Genomic DNA, 11,911 nt, shown 5'->3' with positions numbered 1-11,911 from the left:
CCACCCCACACACACACACACACACCCACCCACAAATCCCCGCAATGTGTTCAAGTTATAGGGTCCGAGACTCGAACCATGCAGTCAGTCAGGTGTGATCCAGCCACCTACTGCCCGATAATCTGCACTTTTAAACTTAAAAGTACATTGCAAATATTTCTCACATTTTTATATTCTTTAAAAATATGGCTGTTTATCATATGGACATCTATAAAGTTTTAACTACTCCCTATCATGGGACATTTAATTTGTTAATTTCCCTGTTATCTTCTGGTATGTTCCTTGGTGGAGTTATTATAGTTAACTTTATATAGGCCCAGCTCATTTCTTGTTAAAGTTTATTCCCAGGCATTTTATAGCCCTTTTTTTGCTATTCAAAATGAAATATCTGTTTTTCTTTTTCTTTTTTCTTTTGTTTTCTAACCAACCGAGTTTTATTTGTTGCATAATAAACTGCCTAACATCTTTCAGGTAAAAAATGCTAAATTTGAATAAAGATATCACAAAATGAATTTGAGCCCCATTTAGCTTTGGGAAGGGAACACAGTTCTATTCAATTAAGGAAAACATATTTATAGAGCATAGATTAATTTATTTTTAACAGCCATCATGCCATGAATTCATAGGGAATAGGTTCCAGTAGCTCAGGCTCCTTTCCATTGGTTCTCACAGAGTGCGTCTCTGGGTGGAGCAGGCTGGCGCTTTAGTTGAATCCAGGTACCTTTCTCTTTGGCTTCTTGCTTTTTCTGGTTATTTCCCTTCACATGTTTTAGGAAGCTATCTCTGCTCTTAGAATGCTTAATACGCTCAATACACACATTAATTCTCTTGGCAAGAGTCTTGCCCTTGTTTGTTTACAACAAAGCCAACAGCATGCTGGGTAACACTAGACTCTTCCAGTTTTGCCATGGTAGCATTTGTAGGGCATTCCTTTTTGAACAGTACCCATTCCCTTGGTGTCTACAATATCACCTTTCTTGTAGATTCACATTTATGTTACCAAAGGAACAACTCCATGTTTTCTAAAAGGCCTAGAAAACATATATGAGTGCCTCTCCTCTTTCGCTTTGTGTTCGACATTTTGGTTAATTACTGGAATATGGTGGTTCTGCTGAAAAGGAATGTTTGTTTTTTTTATGATTTTGTCTATTTTTGTAAATATTTATTTTGAAATAGGCGCTTTCATTAGTTCTGACTGTTACTAGTGGTTCCGTTGTGTTTCCTAGGTAGGTAAGATTTTTTTCTTCTAATAATAATAAATATGCTACTTTCTTTCTCATAGTTATACCTGTTTCTTTTTCCAGAATGACATTTGATAATTGAGATGCTGGTGAACAACTTACTTAGTCACTGATTCTAGTGAGAATGTGTCTACCAGTTTCCCATGAATTATAATAATGCGTCCTTTGTTGTTATAATAGTTTATTAATAGCTTAAACATGGAGAGTTTAATTTTATCAGGTGTCATCTGGTATTTAAGAAAGATGATTATTTTGTTTTTTATTGTCTTGTTAATATTATGTAATATGTTTCCCCATATTCTTGGGATAATCTAGATTGGCCAATTGGTTATAGTCTTACAGTTTCCCACAATCAAAGCCCTCTTATCTAGCGCAATCAAGACAAGTAGTTGGTTGGCTAATTGAAATGCTGGTTAAATAGGGATTTGTTAAAAGTCACACTTATATACATACGTGTACGCATTTTAACATTTTATTTTAAACTAGACTCAGGTACCTTCATCTGCCAGTCATATGACACATGCCAAGCCACCTTTGAATTTTTTTTTCTTTTTTTTTTTTTGGAGAGGTTTTTGCTATAGGGCGCGTGCGCTCGCCAGACAGAGAGAGACATAGAGACAGAAAGTGAGAAATCACCCCCCGGGGGGATGGTCATGCTGCAATCTCTTCTTCTCCATTCTCCTCTCGGGATCTTGGGCACGCACGCACATGCACCCGACGTGAGTTTTAAGCCACCAGGTCCGGGACGCGAACCGCGGTCGACTACGTGGGAGTCCAGCGACATAGTCATTACGCTAACTGCTGGTTCCCGAGCCACCTTTGAATTTGAACATGTTGGCTTCAGTGTCATGTCATCTTCCTGGTATAAACCATAACCAAAAATCTATTACCTAGAATTTCTAGCTTTAAATTTATGAAAGTTTGATAACTGAGTAATACTTGCATAACTGAATGTAGAGTTCTTTTAAAGTTTAGGATTCCTCACAAGGTTCAAGTCCTGGTTCAAGTCCTGGACCTGGTGACTTGAAAATCACACTGGGCACATGTGTGTTTGTGCCCAAAATTCTGAGAGGAGAATTTGAGGAAAAGCGATTGCCGTGTGGCTATCCCCCTCGTGAGGTGATTTATCACTTTCCCTGTCTCTCTCCCTCTATTTCTTTTGGTGAGCACATGTACCCTATAACAAAGAAACCAAAAAAGCTTTAAAAAATTTAAGATTTGTCTTACCATACCTTTTATGTTATCTCTCTTGTGCTTAATTTAAATCACTTAAAAAAAGTCCTAGAAGGATTAGTTACATAGATATAACGCCCTTTCTTTTTAAATTTCAATCTCACATGTTTTTGCAACATGTGATTTATTTATCTAAGTTTCATATCCACACAGCTGGGGCAAATAGGTTTGGAAACAAATATGGTGGACTGTCTGTAAACATACAGCTCATCTGCTGGGAGCAGCAGCCTGAGTTGTAGGAACAGGATAGCTGTGGGCACTCACCTGGTCTGCTCTCTGGCAGGCAGGAGGGATAGTGTTTGTTAATCTGGGCTACGGGTAAGTTTGTGAGGAGAAAGAACTTCTATATATTATTGACTTAAATTTGCTATTACTGGGGCCGGCAGGTGGCATGGTGGTTAACGGCACTAGACTCCCACATGGCTGACTCCCACGTGGTTCAAATCCCGGACCTGGCAGCTTGCTTTCTTGGTGTCCCCCTTCCCCCACACTCTGTCCCTCTCTGGTCAAATTAAAGTAAATAAATAAATAAAGTTAAATAAAATAATTCTTTAAAAAATTTTGCTATTACTTATAATTTTTTCCTCTAGTTTTTGCTATAGGTTGTGTGTACTTGTCAGAGAGACGGACACATAGAGAGAGGGAGGGAGAGTAACAGATTTCTCCGGGGTTGGTCACGCAGTGATCCCTTCTCCTTCATTTTTCTCTTGGGCTTGTGGAGATGCATGCACCTGTGCCCAGTGTGATTTTCAAGCCATTGGGTCTGGGACTCTAACAAAGAAGGTGGCCATGCAGGATCCAGCCACCTTAACCTCTATGCCACCTGCTGGCCCTATTTAGGATCTTTTCTTGCACCTCTGTTTGTAAATATCATTTTTAGGCTGTCTTTGTTCAGCTTTGACATCAGAGTTCCGTAAACTATTTTTCAGGTGTGCTCTTGCTTTCTGTGCTCTTGAAGAGTCGCGGGGGCCTGAGAATTATTGTTTCTTAAAGGTTTGAAAATACTCTAGAGTCCCTCTTTATAACTCTGAATTATGCAAGTTGGAAATTACATGACATAAATATTTCAATAGTTCGGCTTTATGTACAAAATGGGTAATAAAATAAATCAACCTAAAATGAAAACAAAACAAAACAAAACGAGGCCCAGTCTCAGTGTCATTCACTGTGAGGACTCTGGTGCTTCATAGGCTGACACCACACGGGTGGCCCGAGTTTGATTTGCAGTCCAGCCTAAAGGTCAGCTGCAGTGGCGTGTATGCGTCACCCAGAGACTGAGGCGAGGCAGGATTGTAAGCTCGAAGCTGGCCTGGGCAACATACAGAGATGCTGACTGAAAAAACCGAGAGCGGCAGGGTGGTGCGTGCCTATAGTTTTAGCTGGGTGGCTGAGGCAGGGAGATCAGGGTGTGATGAGAGCCTATCAAGAAATGAACAGTCAGCTAAGTTTTAATTTCATTTTTTGAAGGTTTTTTTTTTTCCCCCTATAAGGCATGTGTAATTTTAAAAGGTGACGGAATTGTATTTATGGTTGAATTGGTGAATAGAGTATCTATCACCTTTTTTTGAGAATGGCGTTATACTATTTAAGTATCGACTATGAAAAGAGTTTTAGTAATGTATATCTTCTATAATTATATAAGATGCAACTGCCCTGTACTCACTTGTAAAGTGGGCCGAGCACCCTTTTGGGCAGGGGAGTCTTTGATTATTTTCTACTTCCTGAATCAATTTGGTAGATTAGATGTCTTTAGATATTTCTTATTGACATCGATGTGGATTTGTGCAATGTTACTACAGTAAGAGAAAATGCTTTTATATCTGTTCTGCTTTCATCTTTATCTCTAATTTTTTATGTTTTGTGTTATTTCTCCTTTTTCTTTATAGGCTTAATCATATTTGATCTATTTTATAGTTGCTACATTTAAAGAATTAGCTCTTTAAAAATTCTGCTGATATTAGGTTAGTTTCATTAATTTCTAGACTCAAGTCATTTTTAAACTCACTCATTCTAAAATTCATATATATATATATATATATGTATATTTGGATTTTTTAATGACTTTATCTCTTTTTTATTTAAAATAACTTGTTTTTCATGATATTCCTTCTTATGTATATCAAAATTCATACTGGACAATGAGTTTTGGGCTGCAAAAGAGAATTTACTTTTACACCTATCTGTAAGTTCGTTCACAAGATAGATAAAAACAATCACAAGTGCTATAAAATAACTTTTTTGAGAGAGGTTTTTGTTATAGGGTGCACATGCTCACCTGAGAGACAGAGGGATGGAGAGGGAGAGAGTGAGAAACCACACCCCCGTGGGGGACGGCCATGTTGCAGCGCCTTCTTTTCCATTCTCCTCTTGGGATTGGGCAGAGCCCAGTGTGAGTTTCAAGTCGCAGAGTCCAGGACCCAAACTGTGGTCGGCCATGTCGGAGTCCAGTGCCCCAATCACCATACCACCTCCCAGCCCCTAAAATCACTTTTGAAAGAAGATACTTGTCTCCATTTTTTTCTAAAAATTCTGGAGTTTTTCTTTCACACTTATGTACTTTAGCCTTCTGGAATTGGTGTGTGTGTGTGTGTGTGTGTGTGTGTGTACTATGAGACAGAGATTGAATTTCATTTTTTCCCCTCATATAGATAACCAATGGACTGATATCATCATAAAATGACTCTTACCTTTCTTACTGATATGTAATGATGGCTGTGTTGTGTATCAGTATGGGTCTGCTTCGAGGGTCTCTAGTCAGTTTCATTGGCCTGTTTGTCCTAATACTCCATTGTCTTATTCCTTATTGCTTTCTAATAAGTGTTGGTATGTGCTAGTAGCAGTACTCCACTTCATTTATTTCCAGGGGTTCCACTGAGAGTCTAGTCCTCTGCCTTTCTATCTGTTTCAGAAACAACTTGTCAGCTTCTTAAAAAAATAACCAAAAAAACTGTCAGCATTTGTGATTGACTTACAGTGAATCTCTAGATCCATTTGAGGGGAAGAGAGTTTTTAAAAAATAATGTCATTTTAACCGTGAACACGATATGTCTATTTATTTAGGTCTTTTTAAATGTCTTGCTATAATTTTTTATAATTTTATCCAAAAAGTCTAGCTATGCTTTATTTTTCTTTTTACTTGGATTAAAAAAAATAATTATTTTATTCAACATTTATTTATTTATTTATTTACTTATTTAAATTTGACCAGAGAAGGACAGAGAGAGACAGAGAGAGTGAGAAAGCAAGCCACCAGGTCTGGGACTTGAACTGTGGTCCACCTTGTGGGAGTCCAGCACCCTTAACCACCATACCACCTGTCAGCTCCTTTACAGCCCCTGACATGGATTTTTTAAAGGTACCATTTCTAATTTTTTTTTCTTATATATGAATGAAATTAATTCTCATATATTAATCTTATATTCAGAGCCTTTGCTAAACTCTCTTATTAAGTCTACTAATTTGAAGACTCTCCTGAGTTAACTATGTAGACAATCATATAATTTGTAAATAATTATAGTTTTTATTCTTCAGTACATGTTTTATTTATTTTTTGTCTTTACTATTTTCTTTTCTTGCCTTATTGCACTAGCAACAAGTTGGATGTTTTATTTAACTGGTTATAGAGAATATTCTTTTCTGCTTCTAATTCAAAAGACAATGGTTTCTTTTTTTTGGAGAGGTTTTTGCTATAGGGCGCGTGCTCTTGCCAGAGAGAGAGAGAGACAGAGACAGAAAGCTAGAAATCACCCCCCGAGGGGTGATGGCCATGCCGCAGTCCTTTCTCCTCCATTCTCTCGGGATCTTGGGCATGCATGCACATGTGCCTGGAGTGAGCTTAAGCCACCGGGTCTGGGACTCAAACAGTGGTCGACTACATGGGAGTTCAGCAACATAGCCATTAAGCCAACTGCTGGTCCTATTGTTTTCATGTTTCACCACTGAGTACAAAATTTATCAGGTGTGGGAACCAGCAGTTAGCGTAATGGCTATGTCGCTGGACTCCCATGTAGTCGACCGTGGTTTGCGTCCTGGACCTGGTGGCTTAAAACTCACACCGGGCGCGTGTGCGTGCGTGCCCAAGATCCTGAGAGGAGAATGAAGGAGAAGGGATTGCGGCGTGACCATCCCCCCTGGGGGGTGATTTCTCGCTTTCTGTCTCTATGTCTCTCTCTCTGTCTGTCTGGCGAGCGCACGCGCCCTATAGCCAAAACCTCTCCCCCCCCCAAAAAAAAAATTATCAGGTGTATTATTACCAGTTAGTTAATAGTTCTTATCATAAAGTCTTATTATTAAATCTTATTCAATTTTTTAAATGAGATCTGTTGAGGTGATCATATGATTTTCCTCCTTTAATCTATTAATCTGGTGAATTACATTAATAGATTTTTTTTTAGTGCTAAAACAACCTGCATTTTTGAGAAAACCTAATTTAGTCATGCTATATGTATACATATATAGTCATATAGTCATGATATATACATGTATATATATATGTAGTCATATATATATATATAAAACTATGCATATATATATATATATACTGTATTCAGAATGCAAATATTTAGTTTATAATTTTTTTGCATCATTTTTTATGAATGATAATCTGAAGCTTTTATTTTTATATTATTCTTTTCAGGTTTTGGTATCTAGATAATACAAGTCTTGTAAAATGACTTAGAGTCATTTTACGTAAAGCATATGTTCTTTTTCTAGTCCCTGAAACAATGGCACAAGAATTGCATTATTTGTTGCCTAAATATTTGATAGATTTACTTGTAAAACTGTCTAGACTTAGTATGCTTCTTGGGGATATTTTAAATTGCTGATGCAATTTTTAAAAATGTTTATAGGACCTTTGAGATTTTCTGTTTCTATGTGAGTCACTTTTTTGTGATTTATATTTTATAGGAATTTATTCATTTCCTCCTAAAAATATTGGCCTAACATTTTCATAATGATCTCTTAATTTTTTTAAACAAATTATGTTATTCATCTAGTTATGCCTCTTTCTATTCTAAGATTGTATTTTATTATTCTTGTCACCATTTGTCATATTTTTAAGTCTTTTCAAAGAATCAACTTTTAGTAGACCTGCTCTATTCTTTCCTTGCTTTCTAATTTATTTTCTTTAGTATTTCCTTCCTTCTATCTTTTGGAGGTTTGTTATATTTTTAACCTCTATGTAAACATTCAGGCCTATAAAATTCTAAGTATTGCTTTATGCATCCTAGAGGTTTTGACAAGTAGTATTTTTTTTGTTATTTCTTGTTGTATTTTTTGATTAGTTTTATTTATAATACTATCTAAAAATATGTTTTGCAAGTTCCTAATTTATGTTTTAAATTATCCTTTTGTTATTGATTTATAGCATATATGGTCCAGAAAATGTAGCCTGTATGTAATACTTAGAAATGACCTGACACTTGCTTCATGGCCTAGTAAGAGGTCAATTTTTGTAACTGTCCTGCATGTTGTTGTACAGACTATCTTAACTGCTATTCAGATGTGTTTCTTCTGACTCTTTATGTGTGTGATGTATCCATTTCTGAGAGTAAATTAAAATATCCTTGAAGTGACATTTGTCAGTTTTTCCTTATGATTTGGCTAGTTTTCCTTTATGTATTTGGTGCTGTGTCATTAGACACAAACAAGTTTAGAATTCTTACATTTTCCTGCAGAATTAAATTTTTTTTAATTTTTATTTTATTTTATTTTTTAGGTCTTTGCCATAGGGTGCATGTGCTTGCTGGAGAGAAACAGAGAGATACAGTGAGAGGGAAAGTGAGAAATCAAACCCCAGTGGGGATAGCTGTACCACAATTCCTTCTTCTCTATCCTCCTTCTAGGATTTGGGCACACATGCGCACATGTCTGGCATGATATTCAAGGCACTTGGTCTGGAACTCTACCTGTGGTTCACCATGTGGGAGTCCACCATAACGCCACTTGCTAGCCCTAAAAACTGAATCTTTTAATAATATGTAGCAATACCTTGACACTTACTCTGCCTTTTTAGAATCTCTACTAATTTTTTTTTTTTTTTTGTAAAATCTGTTTTGCTCTTGTTAATATAGCTATAGCAGCTTTCTTTTGATTAGTAGTACTTTTCTAGTGCATCTTTTCACTGTCAACATTTCTGTGACTATGTTTTAGGTGTCTGTCCTGAAAATAGATTGATTTTTGTTGTTGTTGTTATTGTTATTATTATTTAATTGCCAGATGGCATGTGTGCTTGCCAGAGAGAGACAAAAAGACAGACAGGGAGAGGAAGAAAGCACTCCTCAGTGGGGCACGCTTGTGCTGCAATCCCTTCTCTTCCATTTTTTTCATATCTTTGGGATTTGGGGCATGCACAAACACATGCACAGTGTGTTTTACAAGTCTTTGGGTTTGGGATGTGAACTGCACTTGGTCATGTGGAATCTGGTTTCCCTTAACCACTAGGCTATGGGGGGCTGGCCCAATTTAGTTATTATTGTTTAATACATTCTAACAATCTTTATTGATCCATTTGGACTTATTTCTCTTATCTTATTTTGTGTTTATTAGCCCTGCCCCTCCTTATTTCCCTAATTTTTCTTTTTGAATTGGAAAATATCCCCTCTCTTTTTCATTCCCTTTCCCCTTTTCAGTTTCAAAATTATATATTGTTTCTATCCTTTAGTGATTAGTATAGACATTTTAACATGCATATTTAACTTAGCAAAGTCTAAAATTTTATTTCTTTTAAATTTTTTTTCTTTTGAGAGGGTTTTGCTATAGGGCAAGTGTGCTCACCAGAAAGACAGAGACAGAGAGAGAGAAAGCAAGAAATCACCCCCCAGGGGGATGGCCATGCCACAATCCCTTCTCCATTCTCCTCTTGGGATCTTGGGCATGCACTCACACATGCCCGGCATTAGTTTAAGCCACTGGGTCTGGGACTTGAACCATGGTTGACTACATGGGAGTCCAGTAACATAGCCAATTATGCCAACTTCTGTCTTTATTTCTTAAAAAAAATTTTTTTTCTTAAAGTTCAATTTCAAACGATTTGATTTCTCCTGTTCTAACAGGTTTGATTTCTGCAGTTGGTTGGTTCTAGCTGGCTCTTGCTCATGGTGTCTTGTTCCTTATGTATTTCACTATTTTCGATTGTGAACTCATGTTCCTTGGAACTTTATCTGAGAATTCTTTGAGGCCTGGATGGAAGTCACATTCTTCCAGAGGGGTTATGTGTTTACTTTTTACCAGATGCCTGGAGACACTGCAAACCCAGATTGACTTTAAACTAAATGTTCAGCTTGTGGCTTTTTGGGTTCCATAATTAGTATGCATGTTGGCTCCTTATTTCTCAGGATTTTTTCCTTTCTCATTTGCCCTTAAGGATTTTCTTTACATTCCCATCAGCCCAGTCATACAATTCAAATGGATTTTAAAGATATCTGTTAATGTAGGTGTTCTGACTTGAAGGGTTTCTCTGCTTATCTAGTCTGTAATTTTGTTAGAAATCAATGTCTTTATGATAGTTTCAAATTTGGCATTCATGTTTCTCACCAAGCAGGTTATATCTCCTTCAGGAGCGCATGCTCTAAGTTCTTGTCTATGATAGCCCCCTCAGACCTCCTAAGAACATAAATGAGCAATTTGTTTTCTTCTGTTTTTTAACTCAATTCTTTAGCATAGGGAGGCATTTATCGTAGTCCTCAGATTGTTCCCGTTCTTTTGAATCTTAATATCATCTTTCTTTCTTTTATTTATTCTTACAGAGGGAAGTCCTTACTCGTCAGATACCTGGGATCCTAGGTGGATTCTGCTCATTAATGCGTGGCCTCTTTTTATCTCAAACTAAGATAAAAAGAAGAGAAAAATAGTTTAGATTGCGGCAGTTTTGCTTCATTAGTTAGAAATCCGGGTTTAAAACTTTGTTTTCTACCTTTGTAGTGGCTGCTGGGCGTTAGCTAGCTGGGTCAGTGTTGCACCCTTGCCTATGGTCTCCAATACAGCAGTTTGCTTAGAGAAAAAGGAAAGGTGACCCGGCCAGCAGGCTCACTAGACCTGGGTGCTACTTTAGGGAAGTTTCTATAATCTTTGCTGAGTGGATTCTAGACTTTGTGCCTTCACATACCTGTTGGATCGATTTTCTCAGGGCTGTGTGTGTATTTTCCAAGCTTTTAAGCTGAGGTTCCTATCCTCTGATTACAATGAGAAACATACCTGCCTGGGCCTTGCAACCTTGAGTGCTCGTCTAGCTCATAGCTACCCATAGTCTCAGCAATTGGGAAGGTGAACCGTGACTGGAGGTGAGAAATCAGAATGAGAGGAGAGAGTTCTGTGATGTGAAGTTTGGTGGCAACTAACCAAGATGGGCTGATACATCCATTTCCAAAGGCAAGGGCAGCTTTAGTCTCTCAGTCTAGGATCCTCTCCCCAGCGGTGCTGGTGTGAACCATTGTCAGTCTTCAATTCTTATTCGTCTTTTCCTGTTTTTCTAGGACTGATCAGAGAAAGCTGCCCAGGCACCTTTTTCCTTTTTGCAGTGACATATTCTCTCTCTAGCTGTGTTCGCACATTCTTCCCGCATCATGATTAAGGTTTAGTCCGGAAGGCATTCTCCTTGTTAAGATGATTCTGCCTTTCCTCGCTCCGACCTGCTATGCATTTATTTCATGGTCTAATTCTCCAAGGGCATCCCTATTTCCCTTAATTCTAAGTCCCCCTCCACCCCAGGGTGAGGAGGGGGAGGTCATTGCAACTCAGGAGTACTGACAACAATTTTCCCCAAGACTTTGAAGCGAAAGTTTTCTGAGCAAAGGAATCAATTACAGGGTGTGGCTCCCAAGTAAGGAAGCATTTCCAGAAGGCATCCAAGACAGTATGTCTCTGAACTTCCTCCATGCACCTCTGAACTCAGCAGTCGAGGGGGAATATTTTAACTTTACCTGTACTTGGGTACACATCTGATGTGCTCCTTAGAAAGATGCTTAACTTCTCCTCAATGCGGGTTTCCCAGGGACGTGTGTTTGGCAATATTGGTTTAAAAGGATTACTGTATGTGCTTGAGAGCAACGAAACTGTACTTTAAAAATATCTCCTGTTCAGATGTGCTGCCAGTGCAGCCCGGCCTCTCCCCACTCCCATTAGTTCTGATCAGGGAGGTTTGATGCCCGTCATTGGTGTAATCTGGACCTTCCTTTGTGACTCATTCTTTCTCTCATTTTCTCAGAGCAAATACAAATCGCCCATCAAATGACAAGTGAAGGCACAGGGGAGGCAAGGGGAGGGAAATCAGAGCCGAAATCTGTTAGCTATTTGGAGTAATTGGTTATTTGCTGTGTTTGCTGGTTGGGAAGCAGAGCACATACTTTACGGTCTCTCCTGTTACGGGGGCTGGAGTCACCCGCCGATATTGGATCCTCGTTGCCGGAGCCCTTGGCTCAGGACGCCTTTCCCCTGCT

At 38.1% G+C, this 11,911-nt stretch overlaps 1 protein-coding gene and 1 non-coding gene across 2 annotated transcripts in view; one reads left to right on the top strand and one right to left on the bottom strand.

Moving 5' to 3' along the window:
* Positions 1 to 11,911, top strand: part of DYSF (dysferlin) — a gene marked incomplete in the record, with an annotated part of 243,950 nt that overhangs the window by 172,623 nt on the left and 59,416 nt on the right.
* Positions 4,574 to 4,698, bottom strand: LOC114008282 (small nucleolar RNA SNORA40). The gene has a single exon (XR_003549848.1). It is a non-coding gene; the product is annotated as a small nucleolar RNA SNORA40 (small nucleolar RNA).

The sequence above is a fragment of the Tupaia chinensis genome, unplaced genomic scaffold (genome assembly GCF_000334495.1).
Source record: "Tupaia chinensis unplaced genomic scaffold, TupChi_1.0 Scaffold000316_1, whole genome shotgun sequence".
Taxonomy (NCBI): domain Eukaryota; kingdom Metazoa; phylum Chordata; class Mammalia; order Scandentia; family Tupaiidae; genus Tupaia; species Tupaia belangeri.
The sequence above is the reverse complement of the archived record's forward strand: the minus strand, read 5'-3'. Positions and strand labels throughout refer to the sequence as shown.